This window comes from Triticum urartu, chromosome 7A (genome assembly GCF_056163025.1).
Source record: "Triticum urartu cultivar PI428250 chromosome 7A, HENAU_Tu73, whole genome shotgun sequence".
Classification (NCBI taxonomy): Eukaryota; Viridiplantae; Streptophyta; class Magnoliopsida; order Poales; family Poaceae; genus Triticum; species Triticum urartu.
The window spans coordinates 671,150,810-671,173,221 of record NC_141879.1 but is presented as its reverse complement, the minus strand read 5'-3'; the positions used below and the strand labels follow the sequence as shown (position 1 = coordinate 671,173,221).

The following is a 22,412-nucleotide window of genomic DNA, read 5'->3' as shown; positions in this document are numbered from 1 at the left end:
AATGCCTGCAACCATCCAAACACCAATGACCTGGTTCGAACTTTCTCTTCTGTATGCTCGTGGAAATGATATATAGGAATATGCACCAACCCCTCGGATATTATTGATTGATCTAAACGGTACATTTCATCGACCATCAGCCAATGAACAAGACAAGGCTACTACTACGAACCAGAACGGAAGCTATCAAGCGAGTGTTGCGACGTCGCGATCATGCATGCGTAAAGAACAAAGGGGTCGAAAAGGTAATCACGGAGAGTGTCGGCTAGGCCGTCGTCCCACTCCTACCCAACCGATCCCCATGTTGGTACTTTGACTCGCGAGAATCCCGTTTATCCTCTTAAGTCTTAACAAAGAACACACATGCACACGCGGCAACCTCCGTCTTCTCATCAACAATCCCCGCACTGTGCCGTGCGTTCTCGCCGCTCACGCAACGTAAACCACTTGTTTTACACCGTTCAACTAACCTCGTCGTGCATATGATATGGCACGCGAAACGTGGGAATAAACAAGCTGCCACATGCGCCGGATATATGTGCCGATCGTGCGCACCTACCACATGCCCGCCACCCTACAAGTCTTCGACCGAAGAGACGAAACCAGAGCCTTCTTGCCCTACTTTATTTCAGTTCCAGCTAGAAGACGAGAAATGTATTCGAGTTGAAGAGAACTGGCTTGTGCAAGGAACACGCCACTTGCCCAACTTCCATGTATTATTCGCAAGCTGTTCCCGTAAGCGCACATGCCAGCACGTACGTCAACCTTCTTTCCTCCTACACAACCCTACATATATCATGAGGAGTGTGGTAGCCACTCGCTGTTATTCCAGCTCCCCCTATCCACGCGCTCACTTCAGATTTTTTTTCTCGGTTCCATGTGAGATTCTTGAGAAACGAGGAAACTCTTAACAGGATGATGTTACAGCGCATGGCACGTAGTTTTTCCGTTGACGTGATGAAGCACAAGTAGTTGAACCCGTATGTGGGCAGGCGCAACCGGAGCAGCTGCACAGGGCCCCAAAAAATCTTGGGGCCCCTAATTTTTTAGCACAATACATTAGTATTGTTATTACTATAACTAATCAGGTACTTGTTCTCAAGAAAACTAATCAGGTACTTGTTCTCAAGAAAACTAATCAGGTATTATTACAGACTAAATAAATAAGGCACGGCCGAACTTGCTGACCTTAACCCCGGCCCAGTCATGTTCCTTTCTCATCTTCACGGCAGTTAAAGCAGTCGCGTACGCAAACACATAAAATTCTGCTCAGCGACAGGCGCAAATCAAATCGCTGCAACTTAATGCTTCGTCTCCTGGTCTCCTCTCTCTGATTTTTCTTCAATGGATTCACATTGTTTCAAAAAAAATGGCTACAACTGCTGATTTATTCGGCTGCGACGGTGCTACCTCGCACTTATAAATTGGGTGGATTTAGTTTGATTCTTCATTCTCTCTTTCATCCCTCAGCAGAGCAATCGGAGTTTTCTTTGTTTCTCTTGGTCGAGGAGCAAAGCAATCGGAGCACTATACGCCGTTGTTGCTTCATGGTCTGCATCCATCAACACTCAACAACTGTAGGTTGTTTGTCCCTTTTTGTTTTGAACTCCTCTGTTCTTAAGTTAATTTGCTGCTCTTCCATGAATGTATGCATCCGGCTGGCTTATAATTTTCTAAGATGTCTAATAGACGTAGGCACGATTCTAAGAATACAAGATAATTTAATATTTCAAAGTAATAAATATTTTTTTGGCATGATTTATCTTTGATAGTTCTCAATGGTTAATGAAAAATATTTCGATTAGTTTTCCTGTATATGGGGCCTAGATTATCATTTCGCACCGGGGCCAAAATTTCTGAGGTACGGCCCTGAGTTGAAGCCACAACTGTCGTACTGATCCTGTGAATTCTGGATCGAGACTTGTAAACGGTAATAACATGGCAGGTTTTAAGTGGACCGAAACATCACGAAGGTTTCTTCCGAATACTATAGTTCTTTTGGAAGGTTAAGCCTATTTAAACAACTATTTTACTCAGATGCTATCCAGCTCATCGTGCAAACCATACACCGTGGACAGCTAGGTTTTTCAGAAGAAGAAAAAAACCAGAGCACGCCTCCCAACCACTTGCACACAACATATCTCTCCTTCTTCATGGTAAATATGTGTCTTATTTATGTAATAAAGATTAAGCTACAAGCCACGTAAACACCGGCTTAGCATACTACATATGAATGTGCTCTATACCTTTGGTATGGCTGCAGAGAGACGATGGAGGAGTCGCAGGTCGCCGGAAGATGGACCCGAGGGACCGATGAAACACAATCTAATCTACCGAAACGCCTAATAATCAGCATATATATTACAACTCGTTTACCATACTTTTTTATATAATAAAAAATCAAAGGCAGCGATCACAGCTGTTCTTATCTCGACTTAGATAGCGACTTGAACAACCGGAAAATGCCATCGGAGGCCGAGCTCCAGTGAGCTTGTTTTTATTTTTTATTTTTCTGGAGCATGAAAAATTTCAAATTTATTTTTTGAACACACATGCATATGTATACTATGTATATGCAAAATTTCACAGTATTATACGTTTACATGTGGCCTACAGGAAAAAGACAAATACACATTTTTTAATGGGCCTTTTATTTTTGTTATTGGGCCAGAAATTTGTTATTTTTGTACAGCCTACAAATCACAACATTTTTCGACGAAATTTAACACGTCCTTGAGGAATAGATATAAGTTTTCATGATATTTTTTCAGATTTTTTTGAAACTTTTAAATACGCTTTTTGATTTTTTCAAAATACCGAGCTCACTGGAGCTCGGCCTCCAAAAATCCGCACTCCTTGAACAACTCTCTCTCTCTCTCTCTCACTCCGAAGTTTTCTCTTGTTTTATTTTAAAAAGAGGTCAGGACCACTTTTCCAAATACAGCAAAAATGTCACAGTTTTACAGTTCCAGGAATACTACAGTTTATAAAAACTTCAGTTTTTATTTGCTCCAAACACATCAAAGTATTCAAAATCACGGTCTATAAAAAACCAAATCTGGCGTCACTTTTTTTATGCATCCGAGCGAACTCTCCATTTACCATTCGATAGCTTATACGAATCTTGGTGAACAGGTCCTGCCATGTCATCTGTTTCATTCGCTCGTTCCAAGTTTTCTCAGCATGAACAACATGGAGCGAGTACAACCTTATCCCGTTCCTCTCTACAGCCACGCACAACAATGCTCGTCATTCTCAGACTTAGAGAGAGGGGGGGGGGGGGGGGGGGGGGTGTTGTACCGCCGCCAACACGGTCGACCTCATCTCCCGCCCGTGACATCGTCGTCACAGCCCCCCACAATCTCCCCCTCCCCCTTCCCCTCATCTTCTCTCTGTGTTGTCGTCAGCTCATGCTGGCTTCTTGAGGAGGAGGTGCACACCATGACGCGTGGAGGAGCACCGACGGCCCGCTTCGGCTGTGGGAAGAAGAGCCATGGGAGCCTACCACATCCACACATGAGGAGCATTGGCGGCTGCAACACCGGCGACCGCGCATGGAGGCCGTGAGGAAGAGCGTTGTGGGGTTTTGGGACTCTGTTTTAGGAACCTCTCTGGCCATTTTGGGATGGTTGCAAACGTTTTTTTTCTCTTTTTTATCTATTTTTTCTATTTGTATTTTGGTTTTTTATTTTGTTTTTATGTTCGTTTTTCGTTCTTTTTTCCTTTTCTTTTTTATTTTACTTTAAAAAAACATCTGAACGTTTTTCAAATTTATGACCAATTTTCAATTCCTGGGTGTCCTTTTAAAATTCTGAACATTTTTTGAATGCGTGACCAAATTTTAGTCATATATATATATTATATTCTAATCTGCGAACATTTTTTTAATACACGATCAGTTGTTCAGTATGTGTTTTAAAATAGTTTAGTGTATATTATAAAATGTTTACCATATATTAAAAAATTCATTGTATACTAAAAAGGATTAAGCTTCTATAAAAAATGTCCAATTTGTATTAAGAAAATGTTCCGTGTGTACAATTTAAAAAGTTCATCGTATATAAAAAATTAACTTTATATTATAAAATGTTCAAAGTAAATTAAAAAATAGTTTGTATTAAGAAAATAATCATCACATATTAAAAAATTCTTCACCGCATATTAAAACATTTCCGTATTTCTTGACTTTTTTTTGAATTTGAAAACATTTATTTAATTTCCTGAACTTGTTTTTTGAATAATGTTTTTTTGTCAAACTTTGTCTTTCACTAAAAATTTATATATAGAATATAAGAGTGAAAAACGCATAAACCAAAAGAAAGAAAACAAATCGCCGGTAGCCTACTAGAAGCTAGCGATCTGAGACGTATTCAGTGGCGGAGTCAGGATTTTTTACATGGGTATACGAAGCTATAATTTCTTTTCTATCATGTAATAATAGTATAAGACATGAAAGTTGACGATGACCATGATGAAACTACGATTTGTCTTTCTCGCAACAATCTCCAATAATAGGTTTGTGGCATTTTGAAAATAAGGAGAAAATTGCAATGCCTGCTGCCAAGTCAATTTAGATCTTCTCTCAAGTCTTAAGTAAACTATGGCAAGTTAGTGCTTAAATTTGGTTAATTGCAACAGGTTAGAATGAATTAACCAAAAAAAATATTCTGAAAGAAAATCAATCAACACAGTAAAGATCATCCTATGCTCTCGAAAATCAGAAACCGAGACATATTGAAGGTTGAAAAGCTCATAGAATTATGTTATTGCGTCATTGCTGTGGAGTGTGTCCTGTGTGCGCCATGCTTGCCGAGGATAAGGTGAGCACGAATAGAGAACGCCCGTGCCGCAATCGCGTAGTGCACTGTTGCACCGGCCCCTGGGTATGGCGGGGTTTACTGCGTCGTCTCCCGTCTGTCCCCTGTCGCTGGTCCGTGTCGTGTGCTCAGCAGCCTAGGAGGGAAGGAGGCAGGGCTGGTAGTATAAAAGGCATGTTCCAGATATTAAGGTCTATTGATACGGTAGCATCCAAGCAAATATTTAAACCCAGGGGGGTATGGAATGAAGCGCGAGGTCACGGGATGGCCATGCATTTCGTTTTTCCTGAGTTCTACACGTGAAAAGATTGCTATCACGCATATACATGTATATATGGGCATATATACTGATTTCCTATTGCAAAAATTATTGCATACCCTTGAATTAGTCTAGCTCCGCCCCTGGACGTATTGGTTAAAAGATAGTGATAAGACCGAAAAACCAACTTATCGACGCTAGCACGACTGTATTTCCCTAATTCTAAAAAGTGGGTATCAGCCGGCTCTCATACATGCATGCATGCAGTCCTGTATTCCTTATTTTGTTTTTACTTGTGACAATGCACAAACTATAGAATGTTCACGTGAGTAAGAGATTCCTTGTATTAGTGTGCATTTATTTGGGGTTTTCAGTTATTTTCAAAAGCCATATCTTTCAAATTGAGGGTCAGAATTCAGATTCGTTTTTCAGCATTGTAATGCTCGCAACAAGATATTTGAAACTAGATCCCGCATGGGTATATCTCGATGATTTTTTGTATGCTGACTTTGGTGAGTACAACTCTATAGTACTCTATATGGTGTTATATGTTTTTCTTGGAATTTTGTTGATCACGTATTTTGCAACTTTAGTACCGCAATGGTGTAATTTTTTCGAAACCGATTTTGGAGCTGCATGCTCCAACTTCTTGCGAGATTATAACCTAGCAGCTATAGCACCAACTTTTTGTGATGTGCAACTAGTTTACTATACCATGGCCAACTACCTAGTAGTCGATGTGCAATCCTCCCCCTCCCTACATGTTGATGATATAGTCTTTCGCTACTGGCACACCATGCCCCACGTACCATGCCAGTTGTATGTACAACTTAGTCTGTTGTTTCAGCTAACTCCCTAGTAGTCGATGTGCAACTCTTTTCCGTTCCTACTTGTGGATATGTAGCTTCAATTGATGGGTGCAACGGATGAAATTGCACATAGTCTGTTAGGCAGTTGGTCAGGGCAATTGATGAAGTTGCACATCACACTAGCAGATATTTGTTCGATGATGAAAAAACTGCACATCCATGAGACCTTGAGCATAGAGAGAAGTTGCTGATAGGTGGGACCCTAAAGTTGCACAACTCACTAGCTGGGGTGGGTGGGACATGGTGCTAGCATTGAAAACTACTCCTCCACAAGGAATGGAGAAAAGTTGCACATTGATTGTTAGGCAGTTGGTCGGGGCAATATCTGAAGTTGCATATTCACTTGTAGGCAGTTGGCGAGGCAGCAAAAGTGAAAAATGCACTTGCACATACATGAGAAAAGTCACACATCAACTACTAGGTAGTTGGCCGGGGCAGCAAATGAAGTGGCACATCTCACTTGGCAGTGGGTAGTTTGGGGCGAAGTGTCATCAGTGAAATCGGCACATCCATGTGTAGGGCGAAAGTTACACATCAACTGTTAGGTAGTTCCACATTGAATAATAGCCAGTTGCATCAAACGGAGACTAAATTGTCAAAATAAATTGAAACACACCCATGTTGGATCTCATTTCAAAGAGCACGTCGCGAGGGTTCCAACGATGACAACGGATCTTAATTCCGACATGCGGTTTAAAATTTATAGTTTTAAAAAAATTTGAAACTTGAATTAAATGTGTTCACACCTGTGCATGACTGGACATTTTTGCAATTGTTCTTTTTCTTTTTTGTATACTTGATACTTTTTCCTACGGAAATGATAATACTAAACATTTGGGATTTGACCATGGCAAATCGAACGTTTAGATGACAATTTTAGTGACGCAAGGATGACAAGTTTAGTTGACACGCAAGACAATTTTCTAACAAAAAAAATACACTGAGTACAGAGCTGAAAGCTTGCAACTAAAATTGTTATCCTCGGGTCACTAATATTGCCATCGAAAGTGTTTGATTTGCCATGGTCAAATCCTGAAAGTTTGGCGTTATCGATGTCCTTTTCCTCATATGGATTGGAGTTTTCTTATGAATTAGGGGGGGTGTTGGAAATATGCCCTAGAGGCAATAATAAAAGCATTATTATTATATTTCCTTGTTCATGATAATTGTCTTTATTCATGCTATAATTGTGTTATCCGGAAATCGTAATACATGTGTGAATAACAGACACCAACATGTCCCTAGTGAGCCTCTAGTTGACTAGCTCGTTGATCAACAGATAGTCATGGTTTCCTGACTATGGACATTGGATGTCATTGATAACGAGATCACATCATTAGGAGAATGATGTGATGGACAAGACCCAATCCTAAACATAGCACAAGATCGTATAGTTCGTTTGCTAGAGTTTTCCAATGTCAAAGTATCTTTTCCTTAGACCATGAGATCGTGTAACTCCCGGATACCGTAGGAGTGCTTTGGGTATACCAAACGTCACAACGTAACTGGGTGACTATAAAGGTATACTAAAGGTATCTCCGAAAGTGTCTGTTGGGTTGACATGGATCAAGACTGGGATTTGTCACTCCGTATGACGGAGAGGTATCACTGGGCCCACTCGGTAATGCATCATCATAATGAGCTCAAAGTGACTAAGTGTCTGGTCACGGGATCATGCATTGCGGTACGAGTAAAGTGACTTGCCGGTAACGAGATTGAACGAGGTATTGGGATACCGACGATCGAATCTCGGGCAAGTAACATATCGATTGACAAAGGGAATTGCATACGGGGTTGATTGAATCCTCAACATCGTGGTTCATCCGATGAGATCATCGTGGAGCATGTGGGAACCAACATGGGTATCCAGATCCCGCTGTTGGTTATTGACCGGAGAGTCATCTCGGTCATGTCTGCTTGTCTCCCGAACCCGTAGGGTCTACACACTTAAGGTTCGGTGACGCTAGGGTTGTGAAGATATGTATATGCAGTAACCCGAATATTGTTCGGAGTCCCACATGAGATCCCGGACGTCACGAGGAGTTCCGGAATGGTCCGGAGGTAAAGAATTATATATAGGAAGTGCTGTTTCGGCCATCGGGACAAGTTTCGGGGTCACCGATATTGTACCGGGACCACCGGAAGGGTCCCGGGGGTCCACCGGGTGGGGCCACCTATCCCGGGGGGCCCCATGGGCTGAAGTGGGAGGGAACCCAGCCCAAAGTGGGCTGGGGCGCCACCCCCCAAGGGCCCATGCGCCTAGGGTTGGGGGGGGAACCCTAGAGGGGGCGCCCCCTTGCTTGGGGGGCAAGCCCCCCACCCTTGGTCGCCGCCCCCCCTAGTAGATCCATCTACTAGGGCCGGCGCCCCCCCTTGGCACCCCTATATATAGTTGAGGAGAGGGGAGGACTTCATACCTGAGCTTTGGCACCTCCCTCTCTCCCCGTTACATCTCTCCCTCGTAGTATAGGCGAAGCCCTGCTACTGTGACGCCCTGCATCCATCACCACGCCGTCGTGCTGCTGGATCTTCATCAACCTCTCCTCCTCCCCTTGCTGGATCAAGAAGGAGGAGACGTCTCCCGTCCCGTACGTGTGTTGAACGCGGAGGTGCCGTCCGTTCGGCACTTGGTCATCGGTGATTTGGATCACGTCGTGTACGACTACATCATCACCGTTCTTTGAATGCTTCCGTGCGCCATCTACAAAGGTATGTAGATGCATCCGATGGCTCGTTGCTAGATGAACTCCTAGATGATCTTGGTGAAACGAGTAGGAAATTTTTTGTTTTCTGCAACGTTCCCCAACAAGGGGGGGGGGGCAAATTATTTCCTTTTTATGGATTCGTGATACGATATTTCTATTTTTGGCCGGCCGATCTGGAGCGCTAGGGAGCAGCCGGACGCTCCCTAGACGTGTCTGATGTTTTACTAATACATCTGATCACTAGCTTTTCCGTGGGAAAAGTTATTCTAATTGAGCTTCGAGTAGTGACATGACACAACTTATCCAGGGTGTTTGCTTCTTCTCCTTGCTTCACCATCCGATCTGATCTGATGTATTGATCTACCACGCACACACAGGGAGAGACACAGGTAGCACGAAGGTATGTTCCACTGGCTGATGCACATCGTGGAACATTACAAAGCTATCCTCTTGATGCATCATTGGACATCATCATCATCCCTGATTAGGGATGAAAACGGAAGAAACTGAATGTTTCCATATTTGTTTTCATATTTTCGTGTGGAAGCGAAAACGAATACAGAAGGGAAACAAATACTACCAGAAACGAAAATGGAGTGACTCGGCACGGACTCAGAGATGGAAGCGGAGTGTTCACTGAAACTGAAAGCCCCTTGAATCATACACAGAAAAACAAGGAAATCAACAAAGTTGTTTGATTATAAGAAGATTATGAAATATAATGATATATCATGGCTATATAATAGGATATGTCACCGATGGCGGTGTGCTCGATTAGGGATTAGGGATTCTACTCATGTACTCCGATGCTCTATGTAGTAGTAGTAGTGGTACTACCGTACTATAGAAGTTGGGTCATCTAGGCGATTCTGCTCAATGTATATAGGGCCTAATTGTGTGTTTGTTGGGCTACAAAATAGTCATGTGCTCCAATTCAAAACGAAAAGTTCTGTACTAATGGAAATGGAATATTCCTTTTTCGCGCTTGTTCCATCGGAAAACATCATTCTGTTTCCATTTCCGTTTCCCCACAGAAAATTTCATTTCCATTTTTGATTTGTAAATTTTCATTTCCCCTCTCCGTTTCCATTTTTCTGCCAGAAAAGTGGAAAGTTTCCACTCCATTTTCATCTTTATCCCTGATGCATGCAAAGCTCTTCTAAGCGTACCATCGCACCACCAAGATTAGCTCTTTTTCAGACGAAGAAGAGCTCAAATCATGCATTGTGGAGGTCAAATTTCATTGTTCAATCTACACCAACCATGATAAGCCTACATTATACCCTGTGGGAGTTTTTTCAAATACTCGCATACAACCACTCATTAGATTTCACCGACCTCCTAGACATTGTCCATCATCATATTGTTGTTGTTGAATGGGCGCACCATGATCCATGCCATACACGGACATGAACTGAATGTTAGCGGATCATGTGCGGTGTATCATTGTCGTTAGATGCAATTCTTCATGGGGAATGTTCTCTGGAGAAATACCACGAGGGCAAATTAAACCATCTTGATTTAAATACATTTTGTTTGCTCTGAACCGAAGTATATCCCTGTTGCAACGCATAGAGAAACTAGCTTAGCCCGTGCGGCGGCACGCCGCACCCCATCGATACGTTGCGTGTGTAAGTGCTATTTTTTGCTCATGTGATGGAAAATACTATTTTCCCTTGTCTTAATAGTTGTGCTGATTATTATGTCTTGAGGATCGCAGATATGGGGTATGTTGAACGAAGAGGTCTCTTTGTGGATATTCCTAACACTATTGGTGAAAGAGAACACACTTTTGAAAGTAGACGTCTTGGTGAGGGGAAATATAGTATGAGTTGTTACATTTGTATTGTGAAAGTACATTTGTAGTGTGAAGGTACTCATATCGAATGATAACATGTTTGATTTGATAGAAGATATTGATCGGACCAATGTGTTATATTTGACGTGAATACACAAAGGAAGTTGTGGAGAGAATCATATGTTCACCAGGGAAGATGGCTAATTTGAAATGAAGGGTGTAAATTGGGAGAATAATGCTTTTCCTTGATGCAAAATATACCATATAGTGTTGAACTACGAAATGGGATGACAGAAAGACATGTAGATATGCTATCGCAAAAGCTGATTGGAACTAATTTGAAATGATATCTTAACTTTGTCATCGGGTTGTGTTTGTTTGTGTATAAATAAATATAGTCTTAAGGATCATCTGCTTATATAATAGTGTAAATGTGTGAATGATATGTTTATTGATGTGTATGGATGTTTTATAGTTTATGTTTTAGCTAATTAACAGTCATATATCTAGGTTTACAAAAAGTATGAATTTAGTCCATTATTTTGTTGTAAAGTTAAGGCAGTAGATGGTACATTTAGAAAAATACAATTCTTGAAGGTGATCCTGAGGTGGTTTAAGCCTGGTGCATGGTACTATCGGATCATTGGGTATGGGTGTCGTGAGTATATGGAGTAGTATAATGCCTCAGAAATTGTTAGATGGGATTAGTACATCCATGTTGACCCAAGTAAGTTCAAATAAAAATGATGATCCAACTGATGTACTTCTAAATCAAAGGCGTTGCATATTTTTTTAAATTGAAAGCATTGCATATTTCTTGTAAAATCCATGTATGTGGTAATTTTACAATTTCTACAGATTGAGGACGGTGAAGAGGTACGATTTCCATATTCAGTTAAGCCAGTCCATGCTTCCAATTTATTCCCTAGATTTGTGTCAACTTCCCAACATTTCTCATGTAAAGCGGTTAATTAGTGATCCTAAATACTCCCAACCGAACGACCTCCAGGACAAAATTATTTTTATGCTTTTTTATAGCTTATCACATATGTCATGTAGTAAATTATTTTTCTTGTTAGCTTGTACTTCCTCTTATTCACACACACACAAAAAACTTGTAGAGTACTTCCTCATTTTTTTAGGCTACGCATGTGGAAGGACCCAAGGAAAGGCTTGACAAAAGAAAAGATATACGGAGGAAAGAATTGACCTGTAAAGTTAATTTAGGACTGATTTACCATCCTGGTTTTGCATGGATCGGATACATAGATCGAGGTAGTTTGCATGCAGCCGATTGGATCTACCTGTTTATAGCCTGAATTCTCTACCCACCAAAAAAGCTGGCATACATGGGAACTCTCCCTCTCTCTGCGCATCCACCCGATGACTGGGAGTAGATAAGAAAATCGTCGAGGAAGGAACAGATCGCCCAGGAAATCTAGAAGGAATAAATCAGGGTATCATTTTACTTTTGCTAAGTGTATCATATTTTCTTTGAAAAGCCTCCAGTATTTATTCGTGTATGATTTGCTCTATACATGTAAAAATCACGTAGTACATATAATATACCCCATCTTCCACACCCAATGATGAGTGTTTAAATGCTCACAAAATTGTCAAAAAAGGTTGTCCCTCGATGAGCAACTACCCACACAAACGCTTGTGTGCGCTATGCCAGCCAAGCCGCTCCACCGCGTGAAGTGCGCCCGCAAACCCGCTGTGGATTTCCCTACAGCTCGTCGCCGGCGGCGTGACAACCTTAAAGTTTGAGTTGCTCTCGTACAGGCTCTGGATACCGTGACGACATTGTCGTTGGGCAGCCCTTGCGACGTGATGGTCAGGCGCATCCATGCATGATTGTCATTCTCCACCGAGTAGCCAAACCCGAGCAGGCCGTCCATCTCGTGCACCCGCCACCGATCCCTAATCGACAGTCGCGTCCAGCGACGCGCGCAACACGAAGCCGCTGAGCACCCTCGCCTCCAATGCGTCTAGGTAGAATCACCCATTAGTCGGCGAGAAGTGTGCGCGCCAGCATGCCCAGGTCGCCTATGCAGAGCCCGATAGTGGACACCGGACGTCACTCCACGAAGTTGAGTGTGGTGGCGACCGACCACGCCGCGTACAGCAAAGAATCGCCCGGGCGATGGTCGTTAAGTCTGTGACGATGGCATACTCCAGACTATGGAGCACGGCGGGACGACCACGACGGCGACCCCGGGAAGCAGCGGAGATTCCTCCCATCGGGATCTTGCCTAACTAACCTCGTTCCGCCGGTTCCCCAGTGCACACCAGAAACTGAATTGAGATTGGAAACACAACACACACACCAGAGCGGAAAGTACAATCTCTTACTGGTTGAACCCAAATTATTGTTGGACTCATAGTACAGTAGGGCTAAAGCTTGCCTTAATTTGTTGAAACATAGTATGATTATTAAATAAGGAGGATCCCCATGATTTCCATCATATGGTGCACACACAAATGAAGTCCAAAAATAAAGCAAAAAAAAGAGAGATAAATAGAGCAGGTTGCCATTCATTTAATCTGTCTAAAAGGAAGACATATTTAAAACTCTCCAATAAATAAAGTTACTGCTTGGGTTAAGAACCAGTTAAGCACATAATTTTCTGTACAAAATGCACACCCTTCAAATCTGAACTCTCCAAAAAGCAACTCGTAGCAGAAAATCGGGCCATAATTATGGCTAAATAAATTGGGTAGCTTGAACAAAAACGGATCAATTAAGAAAGACAATGATACAATGATATCCAATTTGTGCCATGAGAACACATGCATCAAAAGCTGAAAACAATTTTAGGAAGAGAAAGGCAAAGCAAATACAATTATTAATGAATCAAAATTAGTATGTCACTACAATGATACCATGTCACCGGTTATCAAAGGCAAACCAAATACAATTACTTAACATACCTTTACCGACGCACAAACTAAATGTAGTATTGAAAAAGATTACATTACCCCAGCTCCTGAATATACCAAATGGATGGTATCATGGAAAATTCTATAGAAAAAGATTGCATTGACCCAGCTCCTGAATAATTCAAGAAGCCGATCTTACTGCAATGTCCATTTAATTTGTATGATTAAAACAGAAGTATAACATTGGGCACAAACAGATGTAAGATGAACAAATTTCCCGGGAAGTAAACAGAAGTAAGATCATGTCATTAAAACAGATGCTACTAGTCAATTTCACTCCCGGGGACATACACAAGTCAGGATCGCACACATATGCATCCAATATCCCTATGTACATACCAAGCATGACATAACCTTGCAACCTGTCCATTGGGAACCAGCCGCCGGCAGCACGTACCCCCGCTTCAGCTACGCCCGAGATGCCCCACGCGACGTGGCTCCAAAGACCAGACGTACAGGACATGTATGGGGTGTGGGGAAGACGGCAACGGCGAAGACCACACACGGCTGTCGAGGATCTCTAGCCGGTCATGGCTAGATGCAGAGGGAAAGCTCACTCGACATCCTGCGCCCAGGCAGACTTCGACACGGGATGGACAGAGGAAAGGCCTCGCCATGAGGAAATCGGGACCTGGAGGTGGGAGAGAGGCCGGAGGAGAGGGCGATGTGTTTGCTGCCGCCTGCTGGTACACTGACCCGCACAATAGATGGTGATGGAGTCATCCCCGTCCAACGCCAGAAGATGTCGATGGCCGAGAAGATGTCGGTCGTCCCTGCAGTTAGCGGCGGCACGCAGGATGCCAGGTGCTGGTGTAGCGGGGGAGGGAACATGCGACACTGGGGGAGAAGCGGGGCTACGACTCACCCTTTTCATACGGATCATCCGCGACATACACATGCCGACATGCATCGTCTGCCGCGAAGCCGTCGCCACCGCTGCCAAGAACGACCGAGGAACTCGGGACACTGCTCCATCGGCAATCTGGCCGCCGGCCGTGAGGACCATCTCCTCCACGTGCTGACCGTGGGCCGCCACCGACGATCAGCAGAAGGCTCCGCCATAGATGCATCACGACCCCGTACACCAGAACGGCCTCGCCATTACACATACAATTAGCAACGGCCCGACGGACGACGATCAAAGCCGTCGCTGGGCAAACGACCAGAAGGCAAACGCCTGTCCCCTGGAAGATTAAACAACCCAATCGCATAACTACAATCTGGATCAACCAATACATAAACGAACTAATTAAACATACCAACAGGCGCAGAACGCGGCGACCGGCGAGCTCCAGGGGCGAACGGCAGTCGTCGGCAGCCTCCCCCATTAATACGGAATGATCTGTAGCAGGAGCACGACCACCGCCGTTGCATGCGCACGCGACTGATGACGGTTGTACCAATTCAAGGAGGACGATCCCGCCGATCTCGACCAAAACGAACGGTGCTCGCAGGAACCGGACGAGACCCCGCCGGCCTCGACCAGGACGAACAGTGGCAAGAGGAGCCATCAATAAATACAGCCGCAAACAAACAGGTAGCAGAGACCACAATGAAGGAAGCAGCAACAAGAGAAGCCCATATTTATAGGGCCTCCGAGAGGATATAAGAAGCCAATTGAAACACAGCCATCGCGCTGCGAAGCAACCAGAACAGACGACTAAGGCGGCAGCCGCCTATACATCGAGAACCAACGGTGTACGTGATCTGGATCTGTAATCAAATTGTAAACAACCACACACGTGGCACACTCCGACCACAACGACGGGAGGACGCGAGAAGGATGTGCCGAGCTGCCGTCAAAAGCGGGTGACACGCAGGCATACACATGCACGGAAAAGAAAAATAAGACAGATAAGAGAAATAAACAAATCGGTAGTCAACAGAGAGGCATGCAGATCCAAAACGGATGTACTCCCTCCGTTCTTAAATATAAGTTTCTTTAAAGATTTCAAAAAAAACTACGTACGGATGTATATAGACATATTTTAGAATGTAAATTCATTCATTTTGCTTCGTATGTAGTCTGTATTTAAATTTATAAAAAGACTTATATTTAGAAACGGAGGGAGTAGTAATCAAATCACATGCAGTCCATCCATGCAATCCAACGAAAACACGCCCGACCATGCAGTGCACGCATGCACTCCAATGGAAACACGCCGCTTCGGTGCAGGCTCAGCCAATACCAAACTCTGAAGCAAATCCAACATTCGCTAGATCCACACAAAAGTACACCCGGCCAGCTCCCCCAGTAATTAGCGTGGCAGCCTTTGATTGGCCTGCTTTTCACTGATAGAAAAAAGTCAAAAAAGTAAGGTAAATCAAACCTGGTCAGATTTAGTATATTTAGAACTAGCCTTTCCCCGCGCGGCGGCACGCCGCGACGGTAGATACGGTGTGGTTATATACGTTGCGTTTATTCTTTGTGACACTTCCCCGTCCAATATGCAACGGTCAATACGGTGCGGTTATATACATTGCATTTATTCTTTAAGGCAAGTGCCAACCAATACGCACGTCATGGATTCCGGTAAGAATCACCATGGAACCAGAAGGAGCACATAGTTTGGAGGACGACATCTATATATGATCCCGGTAAGAATCGATATGGTGTGGTTATATACATTGCGTCTCTTCCTTGAATTTCCACTTTGACAGATGTAAGCATGTATCAACACGCTTAACATATGAGATCTTCAGCATATATATCCTCTTGATTCTTGAAGAATACCTTCCGTATGGCATCTGGCATGTCACTACTAAATTTATCAAAAAGTTCTATTCTTACAAAGGGGCCCAAACTCGTAACTACTACTGAACTGCTAGATCCTGACTTTCTGATGAGTGCTCTAAATAATATTGATGGATGCAGAACACAATTGATATTTTTCTATATTTGCAAAGGCAGTCCACCGCTTCATTTTCATGTTCCTTCATAATATCTGTGAAACATGGGAACTTAACTCGAAGACTCAAAGTTTGCAGAATATAGTATTTTAAGAGTAGCAGAGCTTCGTAGCCTATCAAAAGGTATTACAGCTGCATAGTTAAATCTGAGAAGTGACAAATTATTTGTGGTTTACACATCTTTTTTCTGCATGTAATCAAGATACAAATTTATACAAATAACATGATGCTAACCATGCCATTAACTACATCCTGATAACATACATGGTAACTATCAGAACATAATACACTTACTGCTTTTAATGGAGAAAAACACCATGTCGTCGTGGCCGCCATCACTCTAGCTGGTTCTTAGTGGCCGGCAAAAGAGAGAACACTTGATTTAACTATAGGGCAAACAAAAGCACACGTGGAACCATCTGATGCCGTGGCTGTAGTTCGATCTTGGCCAAGTAAACAGAGGTAGTAGCAGCAACTTTGACAACACGGCGCGATGGACATGGCCTCCCAAGCCCTCGTGGCTTCATTTGCAAAAAACAGTGGCTGCTGTTCTATACCTCGAGGTAGGCGGTTTTGCAGTAACAGAGGCGCACAACCATCACCATGGCTGCAGAGGAGCTTCAAGTGGAAGAGGCGGCAGGGCAGGATGCCGAGAAGGGCAATTCGATCTTCTGCATTTTGGCTGACGAAAATGAAGAACATGGCGTCTGGTGCTAATTGATTGCAAATCAATTGTTCAGAGTTAGCATATTATAGCACAGCTAAGCAGCATAGTTTGAGTTTATAGTTGTCCTATAGTTGGAATGAAAAGGGCCAGCATTTCACTGGATAGAATTGTTAATGATTTTTCCATAGGAAGTACTAACAAAACTCTAAAGGAAGCCCCAGATTGAAGAGATTTTAGAATGTATTTACAGCACAAGATCTCATTAGCATTTCATATAGACTGGGATTTATTTTAGAAATATATGATTATATATAATAGAAAAACGCCTTAATCATCTAGTTCATTCTTATTCAGACTTACGTGCAGCCTATAGGTGTAGTGAAAACATAAGTACTGGCAGTAGAAATAGAAATTCATTGTCCAACTTGGGAGAAGTTGTGAAAACTGAAATAGCCTTCCTTAGTGTTCGAACTGAAGAACTTTTCAGAATATAAATTTGAAGATGAATGGTAATTATCCCCCGTCAGAATCTTAACTTGAACATTACAAAACATATGGGTAACATTATTTGTAACTTTTGTAGTCTGAAACAAATGACAAAGTTAATTATCAAGGGTGCGATTGTTCTATACCCAGTGGTGCTTCCCACATTTACTAAAACATATGTTAACAAAAATGTATGTTAATGGCAGACTTCATGCCAATGAAAATGGAAGTAGATAATTGGTGTATAGAGTGCATTCCATGTCGGGTGATTTCACACCCAACCTAACCAGATTCGGTCTTGCTATTCTAAGAAAGGACCATTCTTATTATATTAAAGAAGAGATCATCCAATGAACGCAGATTCACCAACCCCATAGAGATTTTTGATTAAAAAAAATACGACGTTGCCTATCAATAAAACAAACTGAAAGGAAAAAGTATGCATGGATCAGACAGTCCCACAACATGATATATTTGAGTGAGCATGAACCTCAATACAAATAGAAAAGAAAGAACATGAACAGTAAAATCATATCTCCGCTCAATTTTTTTATTCCAATGGATAGCAAGTAAATCTGCTTACTTATGCAATTATGTTTCTCTAAAAATTAATGGATCAGAAAATTTAAGCAAGTAAAACCTGAAAAGCCTTCTTTTCTTGTCCCATCTCGTTTAACTTCCGTCTCATAAGCACCTGAAAATGGTTTCATCTCCGCGTTCAGTAATTTAAATTTGAAAGGGTATAATTAAATGTCCAGATGGAACAAAGAGCAGAATAACAGAGCACAATTTTGACTATTAGAATCATATATGTCAGTTGTGGTTACCTTTGAACATGAAGTTACAATGGATGGAGGAATGAAGATTATTCAGAACATAGGTCTAGCCAGACAAGTTGTAAATTCGCATATGAACAATTACAATAGTACCATCCCGAAGTCCTTCATTTAGATCTTGCAGCTCCATATCCAGTTTTTCCTGAAGAATCAGTGTTCTCTTTCCTTTTCTTCAACTTCACCTGAAGAATCAGAGAAAGTGTCAAGAATACATGGTATTGATTCAAGTAAATTCACAATTCGAGTGTTCCTACTTCACAATCTGAACCTAGATCGTCTATAAGCAATTAAGCATGACCTTAACAGTGCAGGTTGATGATGCAGTCCATTTATGCAGGAGTGGAGAACTTCTGACGTGTTACATCAGCTTCAATATAAAGGTAGTAAGTCCACATTCTGCTCTGGGAAAAAAATCCAAGATCCCAACGGTTGCTGCAACAACAAAAATTTGTCATCGATATGGTGTGCATCATGTTAAACCGAGTCACCAAATAAAAAGAATTAACTCTACCAAATCGACCTAAAATTTTCCTACATAACCAATTTCAGGCTAACACGCAGCAAATGGAAAACAGTTAAGAGTGTACATTTTAGGATAACATACCTCTCCTGCTTCCCACTCCAGCAGCACAGTCCTCCTCAGTACCAACCATATGCAAATGCCCCAATCTTCCACCAACTCAGCAACTCCCATAAACCACCTTACCACCCAGCAAAACCAGGGCAAAATCGCCTCAAATGGTGCAGTTACAATTCAGTCAAGTGACCCAAACAATTAGCTCCTTGATTTCCAGTATCTCATAGCCTTCACAAACATCCATTGCTCGTACTCGTGTACACACGGCAGACTTACTAACCAACAACTAATTAAAGCAATCGATCAACCGGCAATATCCCGTAATATGTTTCTGACTCGGTTAATTGAATTGTAGGAAAGAGAATGGAGAGGCAAGAAGTACTTAATGTTTTTGTTAAGGAACGGAGGAGGGGAAGAGGGCCTACGAGGACCAGATAGCGGAGACCGGCTGGGGAGCCAGAGACCGACGGAGGCAGCGCTCTCGGCTCGAGCCCTTCCTTCAGCTAGCTAGAGAAGTGAAAGAAGAGGGAGGGAGCATCGGGTGGCGTTTCGAGGATCCCTCTATGGATGCCTACTTCTGGTCGTTGGGCTCGTGAAGCCATGGACTTCGGCGAAGAACCTTGGACCCGTCCCAACCTCGTCCGCCAGGTAGGTCCTGGGGTGGCCACCCTCGGGGCGTCAGGGAAGATGGCGCATGGTGAGCCAGGCTGGAGCGTGCTCGCTATCGTGGGCGGCGGAGCCCCCGGCCGTCGCACGCGGGGTGCGGGCGGCGCACGTTGGGTCGGCCTAGGCATCGGCGGCGTGGAGAACCCATCGGCGCCAAGATGGCCATAACGGTGAGGCCCGCTTGACATCGGCCGTGTCGTGGTTGGGCTGGACTTGCAAGATGGCGAGGGGATCTGGGCGGCCGGAGGGGATGAGGCGCTGGGCGGCGAGATGGACACGGCGGCTCGACGCAGCCCCTCCCATGTATGCCTCTGGAGGCAGATCGATGGAGCCGTCCCTCTGCGGTCGTGCCCTGTCCTTATGCATAGGCGAAGTTGGGTCTCTTTCTTATATAGGGATCTGTTGGGCGGTGGTGTGGAGGCGGTGCGGCGGAGGCGGTGGGGATAAGCGGCGGGCGGCGGCCTGCTGGGGCCTTCTCGAGAGAGGAAGAGGCGTCTCGAGCCAGCCAACATACAATTATAAAAGGGAGAAAAATCAGCTAGCCACCACGGGTTGCATGCATGTGAGGAGATGGAGGCCACCCCCCGACAGAACGGACGGTTGACCAGGAAATGAAATTTGCAAGGAAATAGCAAGGCGAACCCATGGGTGTACCCCAGCAAATCCCCCACTATTTAGCGTGTCTTCACCCTATTGGTCCGGTTTTCACTGATTGAAAAAAGTCAAAAAACCCAGGTAAATTAAACCTGGCTAGGTTTAGTATATGTATAATTTACTAGTTAAACAAACAAGACAAACCACAAAGAAATAAGGTGACGCTGGTAATCCAAAAGAAAGTTCTGTAACCTTAAGGAGCTAGTTAACTAATTTCCAGCAGACCTGAAGTTGTTGCTGAAGCGTCGATGGAATCGTGTAGGATCCAATGGGCCGATGCTATGCTACTACGACTCACCTACTCTCACCTAAATAACACAGGCACGCATATGATCTTGACGTCAATATATAACCATCAGCACATGTACCTCGCAGCAAGTTTTCTTTTTTCATGCGTTACAACTTAAAATAAAAGTGCTGGTTTTTCTAAAGATAAAAGTACTAGCCAGACAGCTGAATAGATCTGTTAAACATGCTTACAGGTGTTAGTGTACACATCGACATTTGATGGTTAGGAGACAGTGGTATCCCCTGCTCGCCAGAGTTCAAGTCCCAGACTTGACATTGCTGCTCGCATTTTCCTGAATTTATTTCAGGCCTTCCAACGATGTGAGTTCAATGCGAGATGTCCCCAACGACTACGAAGGCGTCTGTGGCGACTTCTCAATCTCAAGATGATATGTCGGCTCAGTCTCTTGAAGATGCTGCGTGCGAGCATTTATAGAGATGAGTGTATATGTGTATGTATGAGATTCTGTGTCTGTGATGTGTTAAAAAATAGTGTACACATCGACGTTTCGGGATCCACTTGTGGCCTGTCGGCCATTATGGAAAAGATAGATTACCCAGTGTGAGGTTTTATCCGAAGAGAACTTCATTGTTTACACAATGCAATTACCTACTTATGTGTCCTAGCAAATCGTCATATTGGTACCACATCCCAATGCCCGATATGTAAATCTAGAGTCGAGGACATAGCACATGTTTTGTTCAAATGTGATAGGGCATGTTCGGTTTGAGAGGTACTGGGGCTGAGGAGGTTAATTGAGAAGGCGCTAAAGGTTGATCAATCGGGCTCCGTGATCATCGAGTCCTTGGTATGTGACCTGGCAGTCCGAGGGGCATACATGGATCCGGTCCAATTTCAGAGATTGTGGCGGGTACCTGTCGTGGTTCTAACTCTGACAGTAATGTAGGGGGGTATGTATGGAGAGGCTAGATCTCAGCTATTGGGAAGTTGTAAACACACCAAGATGTACGAGTTCACGCCCTTCGCGGAGGAAGTAACAACCCTACGTCTCGGTGCCCGGAGGCAGTCGAATGAATTACTGGCGTGTGAATAACAGGGGTGCGAACCCTTCATACTGAGGAGGGGGGTGGCTTATATAGAGTTCGCCGGCCCCCTCCTGCCCTCAGTAATGCAGGGTTTAAGGTACATTTAAGGTTGGGCGTTACTGGTAACGCCCCTAATAAAGTGCTATAATGACCATAAAGACTACTTAACAACTGACCGTTTGCCTGCGAAGTGACTATAGGTCTCCAGGCGGTCGAGTGGTTGGCTTCATGGTCGAGTGATAGCTTCTTGGTCGAGTGTCTTGAGTCTGTCGAGTGTCTTGAGTCCGTCAAGTCGATTGAAAGGTGACTTCTCCTAGGGATGTCCTAGAGTAGGGCTCCTTGGCCAGGTTCGTGCCCCTACCCTAGGTACATGTCTTCATCATTAGCCCCCGAATGGATCGAGGTTAGAGTGGGGAAAGAGTTGGAGATTTTTCCGACTGGTTCTTTTTGGGCTACGTGAGCGCCTCGTTTTGGGTCAATCGTCACGGATGACGTTGCCAACCTTTTTCAGTCGCCTTGATTCATTCCAGGCCTTTCGTCGAGTGAATTTCTTCGCCTGTGACATACTGAGCGCCGGCGCGATCGGGGTCTTCTGTTTTGACAAGTTGTTCTATGGCCCGCGGATGTTGCGGGATTCGGATTTTGGGAAGCGCGCGGGACGGGAGCGGCCGTAGTAATCGGAAGCGATAAAGCGGAAGCTCCTCGATTCCCGCGTCGCCTTTTTTGCCACGTACTGCGCGCGCGTCTGCTGCGGGATTTGACTGGATAGCCTGGGCCTACCAGTCAGCCACTCGGAAGCGGCCCCTTATAAATGGCCGGCTCGGGGTTTCCAAGCCGTGCGCTCTCTTCTCCTCCTTTCTTCTTCCTCTCTCCCTTCACAAGTCCTTCCG

General features: G+C 43.8%; 2 long non-coding RNA genes across 2 annotated transcripts; both read right to left on the bottom strand.

The window, feature by feature from the left end:
* Window positions 1–11,959: 11,959 nt before the first annotated feature.
* On the bottom strand, window positions 11,960–15,008 carry LOC125522086 (uncharacterized). The gene is made up of 2 exons (XR_015611436.1): window positions 14,651–15,008; window positions 11,960–14,575 (listed from the first exon to the last, which is right to left on the bottom strand). It is a non-coding gene; the product is annotated as an uncharacterized LOC125522086 (long non-coding RNA).
* Window positions 15,009–15,984: 976 nt separating this feature from the next.
* On the bottom strand, window positions 15,985–20,057 carry LOC125525229 (uncharacterized). The gene is made up of 4 exons (XR_015610667.1): window positions 18,895–20,057; window positions 18,589–18,722; window positions 18,282–18,472; window positions 15,985–18,148 (listed from the first exon to the last, which is right to left on the bottom strand). It is a non-coding gene; the product is annotated as an uncharacterized LOC125525229 (long non-coding RNA).
* Between the last annotated feature and the right edge of the window lie 2,355 nt (window positions 20,058–22,412).